Source organism: Bos indicus x Bos taurus, chromosome 9, assembly GCF_003369695.1.
Source record: "Bos indicus x Bos taurus breed Angus x Brahman F1 hybrid chromosome 9, Bos_hybrid_MaternalHap_v2.0, whole genome shotgun sequence".
Taxonomy (NCBI): domain Eukaryota; kingdom Metazoa; phylum Chordata; class Mammalia; order Artiodactyla; family Bovidae; genus Bos; species Bos indicus x Bos taurus.
In genome coordinates, this window is record NC_040084.1 from 101,532,583 (window position 1) to 101,544,856 (window position 12,274).

The following is a 12,274-nucleotide window of genomic DNA, read 5'->3' on the forward strand; positions in this document are numbered from 1 at the left end:
CTGGAGAATCTCAGGGACGGGGGAGCCTGATGGGCTGCCGTCTGTGGGGTCGCACAGAGTCGGACACGACTGCAGTGACTTGGCAGCACATCGTCCCTGGTTCGATGGTGCCGGGACCTCCGTGTCCGCGTTACGACGGCTCTGCGTCTCATGCAGAACGCCAGCGATGGAGCTGGATCTCGGATTCTCTGGTTACGTAGGAACGGGGTGCTTCAGATACAGCACAGTGCTGACGACCCCCTCCATATTTTCCTTGGCTCCTCTCACTGCTGGCTCTGCAAGCATTCTGGGCACCAGGTACAGGGTCTTCACGGCCGTCTGCCCGGTGTAGGGTGACGTCACTGCCTGGCCCGGCCGGGGGCGGGGACTCTCCCGGGGGGGGAGGGGTGGGGCCCACTGGGGGCCCATTTTCCTCCTTACTCACAGGGCCCCAGCATTGCACTGAGGTACAAAGCACACGGGTGAAGGCGGCTTCCTGGCACTCAGGATGCCCAGGGGAACCTGGGTGAGTTTGGATGCTCGAATGCCAATCACTGTTCCCAGGACTCGGGACCAGGTCAGCCTGCCCATCCTGCTCGGTCCGGTTCCTCTCACACTGGCCTAAAGTGCTGAAGCCAGATGGGTGCCCTGTCTTCTCCAGCAGACTGTCTTTGCCAGAAAGCGTCTGGTCTCTCCCACTCCAGCAGGCCTACCCTTCCAGTTCTCCAGACAAAAAAGATTCAAAGGTTTTCAAATATTTTATTTCCTTGTTTTAGTCAGAACTTTTGTTATCTTGGAGTTTGTAATCATTCTGAAATACTTCTAGATCTGAGGTCACGGACACACTGTCCCTTTATAACCTGTATTCATTTTCTCTGCTCATTTTGGAAGTTCCGCTGCTCTGAAGTGGTCAAGCTGGAAGTAGACGAAGCACAAGCTGGAATCGAGATTGCCGGGAGAAATATCAATAACCTCAGATATGCAGATGACACCACCCTCATGGCAGAAAGTGAAGAGGAACTAAAAAGCCTCCTGATGAAAGTGAAAGAGGAGAGTGAAAATGTTGGCTTAAAGCTCAACATTCAGAAAACGAAGATCATGGCATCTGGTTCCATCACTTCATGGGAAATAGATGGGGAAACAGTAGAAACAGTGGCTGACTTTATTTTTGGGGGCTCCAAAATCACTGCAGATGGTGATTGCAGCCATGAAATTAAAAGACGCTTACTCCTTGGAAGGAAAGTTACGACCAACCTGGATAGCATATTAAAAAGCAGAGACATTACTTTGCCAACAAAGGTCCATCTAAGTCAAAGATATGGTTTTTCCAGTAGTCATGTATGGATGTGAGAGTTGGACCATAAAGAAAGCTGAGCACTGAAGAACTGATGCTTTTGAACTGTGGTGCTGGAGAAGACTCTTGAGAGTCCCTTGGACTGCAAAGAAATTCAACCAGTCCATCCTAAAGGAAATGAGTCCTGAATATTTATTGGAAGGACTGATGATGAAGCTGAAACTCCAATCCTTTGGCCACCTGATTCGAAGAACTGACTCATTTGAAAAGACCCTGATGCTGGGAAAGATTGAAGGCAGGAAGAGAAGAGGACAACAGAGGATGAGATGGTTGGATGGCATCACCAAAGCAATAGACATAAGTTTTCATAAACTCCGGGAGTTGGTGATGGACAGGGAGGCCTGGTGTGTTGTAGTCCATGGGGTCACAGAGAGTCAGACACTACTGAGCGACTGAACTGAACTGAAATTAACTGAAGTGGTCAAATCAATCACCTCCATTTCTGAACAGTTGTCCTTCTTTACAAGTGTTTCATGCGATTATCCACTTTAATCAGAGCGCCATTCAATCGCCATATCTGCACAAGAGCCTAGTTGGATTTCTTCCAGTCTTCAGCTGCAGAAGACTTGTCTGTCTGCAGTTTGTGTCTCAGACTTTTCTAATTCATAACAAGCTGTCAACCAGCTGATGAAGGGACACTTTCCCACGGGCTCTGCACATCATACACAGAATCACTGGATCATCCTCGAAAATCAATAAAACGCAACTTCTGTTTACCTGTTTTCTGTACTTGGAAACGCACACTGACAGTTGATTATAGTTGAAGTTAGCACTGTAGTTTTGCTTTCGTTCTATCTTCACTAGCCAGGCTAATATACTGAAAGAAAAATAAAAGTAACGCTATCTTGAAATCTATGATACTCCCAGGAGGTAAAGTTGGGAGAAATTTTTCTTTTTAACTCTAAGAGTTCTCATTTTTTTCGGCTGTGAACTCTAAGATTTCTCATTTTTTTCTTTTTTGGCTGCGCTGGGTCTTCATTTTGTGTGGGCTTTCTCTGGTTGCGACGAGAGGGGACCAGTCTTCATTGCAGTGGCTTCTGTGGAGCACAGGCTCTAGGAGCTCCAGCTTCAGGAGTTGTGGCTCTCAGGTGCTAGAGCATGCAGGCTTCAGTAGCTGTGGTGCATGGACTTAGTTGCTCTGTGGCCTGTGGAATCTTCCTGGACCGGGGATCGAACCCATGTCCCCTGCGTTGCCAGGTGAATTTTTATCCACTGCACCACCAGGGAATTTCCCTAAGGTTTTTCTAACTGCTTAGTTTGAAAGAGTTTCAAATTTACACAAACTTACAAGAATTATACAATGAACTCCCATCAGTTCTTCAGCTACTTGTATCAATTACAAACATATTTCTCATTGTGTCACATTAAATGCATGTTTTATGACTCCCTTTCTCTCTTTTTACATGTTTTTATATGTATACATATAATTATGCTAATATTATTATTATTAGTTCACCATTTGAAAGTTAAAAACATAATGACCCTTTACTCATAAATATTTTATCAGTAAAAAAGTCATTTTCTTACACAACATCACTAAAATGACCAGATTTAGGAACTGAATATTGCTATAATGCTATTATCTGATTCTCAGCCTACATATTACCAACTGGTTTCTCTAGAGTGCTATAGTTATAATGTTTTAAGGACATGTTGACATTCAGTCAACTAAGACAAAGGGATGTTATTAACACTCACAACTTGCTTTCAAAAGTGATCTGTGTCATAAAGGGAAAAAAATCTATGTGAGAAACAGATTCTATGGTGAGAAACAGGCTCAATCAACAAGAATTGTCTAAGTATTCAAGAAAATACTGGAAGAATCGCTTTGGCAATATGTATATACTAAAACTGGAACAATGCAGAGAAGGCCAGCGTGGCTCCTGCACGAGACGACGCATAAATTCACGAGATGGTCACTATCCTTTCCAGAAAGGGAAAAAAAGCATGTAAGTGTTATGGACTGGGTTATGTTCCCCCCAGATCCTTGTGTTGAAGCCTTAACCCTCTATGTGACACGTCTGGAGACAGAGCCTTTTAAAAAGGAGGGAAGGTCACCTGAGGATGGGGCCCTGGTCCAAGAAGACTGGTCTCTGGGAAGAGGGAGGGACACCAGGCTGCTCTCACACAAAGGAAGGCCACGTGAGGAGAGCTCTTCGCAAGCCAGGAAGAGATCTCTCACCAGGAACCCAGCCTGCTGGTGCTTGGATCTTGGCCTCCAGCCTCCAGAACTGTGAGAAATGAACTTCTGTTCTTTAAGCTGCTCGACCTGTGGGATTTTGTTACAGCAGCTGTAGCAGAGTAACTCACTGGGTAAAGACAGTGGACTATCCTTCTCATCAGATTCTTAAATTAGATTTGATGGTTGAAGCAAACATGATAACGCTGTCTGCTGTAGTGTTCCATGTGTGCAGAGGAAATACTTAGGACGATTTTATTTTAAAAGCAGAAAGAATTAAAGGACCTAAATGGGAGTAAACACTCAGCGTTTCACTCAGAGTGCTAAGGCGTGGACGAGGCCATGCTGAGTAACTTAAGTGTGCCATAAGATCCAGAACAGCCGCCAATAAAACTACATACAAAGATATGATCAAAATGTTATACATAAATAAAAACGGTATTTTAAAATATGCTGAGATAATCCAAAAGAAATCAAGGAAAGAAAAATAGAGGAATGAGAAACAGAAGAAGCAAAGCAAAAATTGAAATGTAAGCAAATTTTAAAAAACTGAAATCATGCAGAATTTGTTCTCTGATCATGATGGAGTCATTTCTCAAACCCACAAAGGACCAAAACTCAGCCAAGATGAGAAAGATAAGCTTCTTAATCTCAGAACTCTTAAAACCGTGAAAGAAATTGAATTTAGAAATATCCAGTCCCGGATGATTTCACAAGGTAATTTTATCTAACACTTAGTAAGAATTGGACTTCCCTGGTGGCTTAGACGGTAAAGCGTCTGTCTACAATGTGGGAGACCCGGGTTCAATACCTGGATCAGGAAGATCTCCTGGAGAAGGAAATGGCAACCCACTTCAGTATTCCTGCCTGGAAAGTCCCATGGATGGAGGACTACAGTCCATGGGGTCACAAAGAGTTGGACACGACTGACCAACTTCACTTTCTTTCTTTTCTTTCGAAGTAAGAATTAACGCAAAATTTTATACAATCTCTCCAAGAAAATGGATGAGGAAGAAATATTTGCCAACTCATTTTATGAGGCTAGCTAGTACTTACCCTGACAGCAAAGTCCAAAATACGTTCTCCATTCAAAAAAGAAGGGAGTACAGAGTAATCTTTCTCATGAACATATACTCAAAAATTCTCAACAAAATATTAGCAAACCCAATCCAGCCATGTATAAAAAGAAATAAAACACCATGACCAAGTAGAATTTCCAAATATCCAAAGCTAGATCAATATTCAAAAGTCAACCAGTGCAAACCACCATATTAACAGGCTAAGTAATCCATTGGCATAGAAAAATGGTATGGACAAATTCTGTACCCAGTGGCATAAAATCTCCCAGCAAACTGGGCATGGAGAGGCGCCTCCTCTGCCTCATGAAGACCATCTACAAACCCCACAGCCGGTATCACAATTACAGGTTAAAGACTGAATTCTCCTCCTGTAAGACTGGAAGTGAAGCAAGGATGCCTGTGTTTTTAACTTTAAATTCCAATCATTAGCTGTTGGTGTATTGGAAAGTTGATCATCATATATTAACCTTGTAACCAAGAGCCACAGTATAATCATCTAATTCGAGGCATGTGAGGGTTCTTGGGAAGTTCGCCCTCAGAAATGTTTTTGCAAGTATTTCCTCCCAGTCTCTGATTTGTCTCCTCAGTCTTTTGACAGTGTCTCCCGGATTCTTGACCACTGCACCACCTTGGCAGCCTGCAAATGTGAAAAGCAAATGTATGAAACTTCTAGAAGAGGACACAGGAAGAAAGCCAGGTGACCTTGCTTTGGCAAGGAGTTTTTAAGCTACCATGCTAAAAGCAGCGCAGTCCATGAAAGGAAAAAATGATGCACCGGACTTCATTAAAACGAAAAACGTAGGCTCTGAGGGAAACACTGTTGCAACACTGAAGAGACAAGTCAGAGACTCGAGGAAATATCTGCAAAAACATATCTGAAGGGGGACTTCCCTGGCGGCCCAAGGGTTAAGGCTTTGAGTTTCCCACTGCAGGAGGCCCTGGGTTTGATCCCTACTCAGGGAACTAAGATCCCACAAGCTGCAGCCAATAATAATAATAATAGTAATCAAAATCAAATCATTAAAAATATCTTGAGGGTTTGTATTGAAAATACACAAAAGATACTTGAAACTCAACAATCAGAAACCTGTACAATCGAAAAATGGGCCAAAGATCTTAAAAGACTACTGACCAAAGAAGACACACGGAGAAGCATTTGAAAAGATGTTCCACATCGTATGTCATCAGGGAAATGCAGGTTACAAAGAGATACCACTGCACATCTGCTAGAACAGCCAGTGTCTAACCAACAGGGACCTGCTGGACAGCACACGGAACTCCACTCCGTGCTATGTGGCGGATGGGAGGGGAGACTGGGGGAGAACGGATACCCAAACATGGATGGCTGAGTCCGCCTGAAGCTACCACCACGTTGTTAATTGGCTATCAGTTCAGTCGCTCAGTCGTGTCCAACTCTTTGCGACCCCATGGACTATAGCCAGGCCTCCCTGTCCATCACCATCTCCCAGAGCTTACTCAAACTCATGACCATCGAGTTGGTGATGTCATCCAACTGTCTCACAATCTGTCGTCCCCTTCTCCTCCTGCCTTCAATCTTTCCCAGCTGCTGCTGCTGCTGCTAAGCCGCTTCAGTCGTGTCTGACTCCGTGCGATACCATAGACAGCAGCCCACCAGGCTCCCCGTCCCTGGGATTCTCCAGGCAAGAACACTGGAATGGGTTGCCATTTCCTTCTCTAATGCATAAAAGTGAAAAGTGAAAGTGAAGTTGCTCAGTCGTGTCTGACCCTCAACGACCCCATGGACTGCAACCTACCAGACTCCTCCGTCCATGGGATTTTCCAGGCAAGAGCACTGGAGTGGGCTGCCATTGCCTTCTCCGATCTTTCCCAGCATCAGGGTCTTTTCCAATGAGTCAGTTCTTTTCATCAGGTGGCCAAAGTATTGGAGCTTCAGTCTTTCCAATGGATATTCAGGACTGGTTTCCTTTAGGATTGACTGTTAATTGGCTATACTCCAATACGAAATAAAAAGTTTTAGAAGAAGAAAGAATGGCCATTATGCTGACCAGGACCCACTCACTGCTGACAGGAACGCAGGACGGTACAGGCACTTTGGAAGACACTTTGGCAGTTTCTAATAACACCGAACATACTCTGACCGCAAGATTCAGCAATCATGCTCCTTGGTATTTATTCAAGAGAGGTGAATATTAATGTCCCCACAAAGACAGATGTTTATAGCAGCTTTATTCATAATCGCCAAAATTTGGAAGCAATCAAGATGCTCTACAGTAGCTGATGGACAAATAGCAGGGTCCATCCAGACCATGGAATATGGTTCAGCACTAAAAAGAAACGAGACATCAAACCGTGAAAAGACACGGAGGAATCTTACACGCCTATTCCTAAGTGGAAGAGGCCATTCTGGAAAGGCTACGCACTGTACAATTCCAAGGACATTTGGAAAATGTAAAAACCAAGGAGATGATAAAACGGTCATTGCTGCCAGGGGCTGAGGAGTGGGGGCATAAATAGGCTGAGCATAGGATTTTCAGGGCAGTAAAACTAACCATTATGATACTAATGTGGTCGATACACAGCAGCACACATTTGTCAAAATGTATAGAATGTACACCTCTGAGAGCAAACCACAACGCAAACTGCGGGCTAGAGTTAATAAATGTGGTAATTTTATCCTTGCCTTGAAGGGTCTTGGCTTGACTTCTTAACTCTGCCAGGTAGCAATCCAGTAGTTGTTTGTTATCTCAGAGAAGGTCAGTAAATTTGGAGCTCTTTCTTTGCATTCATCACACACTAAAGTCTTCCAAGTGTCTCATTCAAAATGGACCAGTAACCGCTGTGTGGTACAAGAGTGCGTGGCCAGGGCCCATGTTGTGACACGTCATTATAACAACCCTCACACGGTTTATGTTTTATTTTTATTAACTATCAGATCAATAATGTTCTACATATCTTTGCACACTTCTGGATTCCACTCTTTTTGCCTGAGTTTGCCTAGGATGATCCAATGAATTAATTTCACACATGATACTGTATCTGGGTTTCCCAGGTCACTCAGTGGTAAAGAAATTGCCTGCAATGCAGGAGATTCGAGTTTGATCCCTGGGTTGGGAAGATCCCCTGTAGAAAGAAATGGCAACCCGTTCCAGTATTCTTGCCTGGGAAATGCCATGGACAGAGGGGCTTGTCAGTCCACAGCCCATGGGCCGCAGAACGTTGGACACGACTGAGCGACTGAGTACACACACACACACACACACACACACACACGATGCTGGGCCTATAGCTCTGCCCCAGGTTCATTCTCCTTAATTCCTGCCAAAGCTGTCACTACAGCAGCAATTGCATTTTCAATGAGTTTCCATAATTTTTAAGTTATTGACTCTTTGAAAATATGCCTTTATTGTATACACCATGGGTGATATTCAAAAATGTTTTTTAAACGGTGTTGTACAAACAGGCTTCTCTGATGGCTCAGTGGTGAAGAATTCACTGCCAATGCAGGAGACGCGGGTTCAGACCCTGGTCAGTAAAATCTGTCTTAGCGAAGAGATGCGTGCACCCACTTGGGAGGATCCTGAGACAAACCAAATATGGACTGCAAGCCAGGGAAGTTAAAACAACTGACCAAAGAAACCTGGAAGAAATACTCCATGAAAGTAATTCAAACTGCCACGAGGACGCAACTCAGCAACTCTGTCTTTCCCTGAGTCTGCCCGTGTGTCTATCCACACATACTGTACTTTTTTCCTCTTAATGAATACTCGTTTCACTATTTTCTGTCTTTTCTGCAAAGCTGAAGGGCCAGGGCCTTGTCACTGACCACTGGTCGAGCGCTCCGCTCTGAGGCTCTCTCTGCGGCGACCCCAGCTCCCGTCTCTGGCGGGGAAGCCAAGCCCCGCTCCACACCTGCAGGCGGAGGCCCCGGGAGATCAGGAAAACCCTTCGGTCCTGACACAAATGCCAAGGTTAGCGGGCGGCGGGAGCCCTCCGAGGATGGAGGTCAGCCTGTCTCCCGAGAAGAGAGGGTGGTCAAGGATGCCCCTCCAGGGGTCCCGTGTTGCCCAGCAGGCAGGGGGCGGACCCCGAGCAGGACAGCAACCCCCGGAACCACCTGCTGGGAGATGGGTCTGCTGCCTGTGAAGGGACCCGGGGGCACGAGGGGTGGGCTGGGGTTCCGCAGCACCCTGGTGAGGGCCGCAGGCAGGGCTCAGAGCTCCGGAAGGGCAGAGTAAGAGGGGCCCTGCCCGCCCCCGGGCGCTGTGCAGGAAGGTTTGTAGACGCCACGAAATATAAACTAGAAGTCCCCATCTCATACTCACTGTTGACCCAAGTTAACCAGTGACTCTCACGCTGTTTCCTTAAACCATTTTCCCCAGTGGACTCAGCTGGCGCGGCTGTGACCAGGGCCTGGGCCCTTTCAAGCAGTTCCTTCATCAGGCCGAGCAGAGAGCCGGTGCTGGGGCGGCAGGGGTGGGCTGGGCTGGGAGCGATCGCCTGGGGCTCCCTGCTGTTCCGTGTTAACACACCTAGGCGGGATCAAAGCCTGCCTGCCCATCCCGGCCTCTCCACGGGGGAGGGAGAAGTCTAATATCATTACAAGTAAGCTGCAATTTGGCGTCATCGGCAGCTGTGACAGTCGGTTACGGAGGTGGAGGTTTATGGACAGCAGTTTGTAGGTGCTGTGCTCAGCCGTGTCTGATGCTTTGCAACCCCGTGGATGGCAGCCCGCCAGGCTCCTCTGTCCCTGGGATTCTGCAGGCAGGAATACTGGAGTGGGTGGCCATTTCTTCCTCCAAGGGATCTTCCGTTTACTACAAGCCAATTGAGGAAATCGCTGCAACTTTTCTATGGAAAATTTCCAGTCTTTGTCAAGATGTGGTCTCAGACCTGCTTGTTTCAAATGGTCTAGAAATCATTTTGAAGGTAAATGCCATCTCATTTGTCGCCCACATCACATGCAGCCCAGTATGAAATACCTCGTTGAATAGGTAACATGGTCCTATTGATTAACTAAAAGGACAGGGAAAAGGAAATATATATATGTATGTGTGTGTGTGTGTGTGTGTGTAAAAGGGCATCTTACATGTCAGACTCTGTTAGAGGCTTTATTGTAATCATCATCTGCTCCAGTGAATACTCCATAAACGATTATGGACTGTTTGCTGAGACCTGTGCCAGCCACGGTGGGCCCGTTGGAGGGTGTCAGGGACAGGATTCCTGTCCCCAAGAGGTCTGAGTTCCTCAGGAGATACAGATGTCATTAACCAAAGAGCCACAGAAATACATCCGAAACTGCAGCTGGGTGAGGGCTCCTGAGGATGGGGACCCCAAAGCTGAGAGCCTCGGAGAGAAAGAGGGTGGGATAGGGGGAAGGGAGGAGGGCCAGGAAGGAGGGCAGGAGGAGGGTCAGGGAGGAGGGCCAGGGAGGAGGGAGCAGGAGGGAAAAGTGTGTAGGAGGCCCCGGTGAAGACCCCCTTCATCCACTTCGGGACCCAAAGGCCAGTGAGATGGGAGTTGAGGACACAGGGTCCCTCGAGACTGGGGCTTTCATCTTTATCTTAGGAGCCCTGGGTTGACACTGAAGTATTTTGAGGGGGAGGCTGACAGGATGCTAGGGGTCCCTTTGAAGTCACTCTGCTAATGAGCATGGGTGTAACAAAGAGCAGAGTGGACACAGAGGCTGCTGGTCCAGGCGCAGACGGCGTGGCCGCGCCCAGCGTGGGAGGGTGCAGGGATGGACAGCAGGCCTGGCCTCGGCCGCCTGGAGTCTGGGGTGTTCGTCACAAGGGTGGGGGATCTGGCGGGGGGAAGGAAGAGAGTGTTGGGGGGACAGTGCCCGGGGTTCTGGCCTCTAAACTGTCCCTGGGTGTGGCCACACTGAACGCTCAGGAGGACCTCGTGGATCACCCTCTGGTCACAGTGAGTGACCGAGAGTGTAGCTTCTGGTGCTCCCAACCAGTGGGGCGCTTTCCCACCCCAGAACCTCCCTGAAACCCCACTGAACCACCCACCAGACTAGCCCTCCACGCTCCTTGAAATACGCCCACAGGCACCAGGGCCGGTTAAGCAGGACGGCAGGACCTTCTGGTGTGACCGCGTGGCTCCATCCATCACCAAAGTGATGGTCATCTGGGGTCCACTGTGTTAGTTCCCTTCCAACGCCAAGTATAGCTATAATTAGAGTTATATAATTTAATGAACTATTTACATACTCTGGAAAAGTATAACTGGAAGGGGTGGGACCACCGTGCCAACTGCTTTGGGAAGACACATACAGGTAAGTCACCAAAGACCACCAAAGGACTGGGTCAAGGGAGAAAACGAGAAGGGTCTGAAAAGGATTCTGCATTTAGATCTGGTGCCAGGAGTGTTTAACTAATCGTGTAACCAGAAATCTGAAACCTGAATAGTGCCTTTAAGTTGCTGGTGATGCAAGAAAAGCCACAGGAAACTAATTGGCAAACCCAAATTCAAAGGAAAGGCCTTGACCCCGGCAAAAAGTTTCTGAATGAATCTATGAGTGTATCTTTCACTTTAAATGTATTTACATTAAATGAGTCAAGAATAAACCAGCTTTTAATCTTAACTCAATACCTACCAATCCAGATGGTTCTATCAATTATTATATTCACACCATGACTCTCTAGGGCCTTTCTACTTAATCAACTGAAATTGATGATGGTGGTTTAGTGACTAAGTTGTGTCTGACTCTTGCGACCCCATGGACTATAGCCCGCCAGGCTCCTCTGACCCTGGGATTTCCCAGGTAAGAATACTGGAGTGGGTTGCCATGCCCTCCTCCAGGGAATCTTCCTGAGCCAGGAATCGAACCTGGGTCTCCTGCATTGCAGGCAGATTCTTTACTGACTGAGCTATGAGGGAAGTCTAAAATTGATAAGTGCTATTTAAAATGTGAGCTCCACATCCAGAAGTAACCAGGGAGAATTCAGTCTACGGGCACAGTCTACAGTGCCATCACAGGAACCAATCAGACAAAAAAGAAAACACAGACAAAGTCCAAATGTCTTTGAAAGTGGAGTCTGTGAAAAAGATGGTGTTCCAAACAAGTTGGGAGAGAATGGACTTAATAACCAATGGCTTATAACAGATGGATTTAAGGCAAATGGCAAGTTCAGTTCAGTTCAGTTCAGTCCCTCAGTTGTGTCCAACTCTTTGCGACCCCATGAACCGCAGCAGGCCAGGCCTCCCTGTCCATCACCAACTCCCAGAGTTTACCCAAACTCATGTCCATCGAGGTGGTAATTCCATCCAGCCATCTCATCCTTTGTCATCCCCTTCTCCTCCTGCCCTCAATCCCTCCCAGCATCAGGGTCTTTTCCAATGAATCGGCTCTTCACATCAGGTGGCCAAAGTATTGGAGTTTCAGCTTCAACATCAGTCCTTCCAATGAACACCCAGGACTGATCTCCTTTAGAATGGACTGGTTGGATCTCCTTGCAGTCCAAGGGACTCTCAAGAGTCTTCTCCAACACCACAGTTCAAAATCATTAATTCTTTGGCACTTAGCTTTCTTCACAGTCCAACTCTCACATCCATACAAGACTACTGGAAAAACCATAGCCTTGACTAGACAGACATTTGTTGGCAAAGTACTGTCTCTGCTTTTTAATATGCTGTCTAGGTTGGTCATAACCTTCCTTCCAAGGAGTAAGCATCTTTTAATTTCATGGCTGCAAT

At 46.7% G+C, this 12,274-nt stretch overlaps 1 long non-coding RNA gene and 1 other non-coding gene across 2 annotated transcripts in view; one reads left to right on the plus strand and one right to left on the minus strand.

Annotated features, from left to right (window-relative positions):
• The window catches only part of LOC113898666, a 62,117-nt gene that overhangs the window by 16,248 nt on the left and 33,595 nt on the right, over nucleotides 1-12,274 (minus strand). The window lies entirely within an intron of this gene.
• LOC113898954 lies at nucleotides 3,159-3,260 on the plus strand. Its single transcript, XR_003512804.1, has one exon. It is a non-coding gene; the product is annotated as a U6 spliceosomal RNA (small nuclear RNA).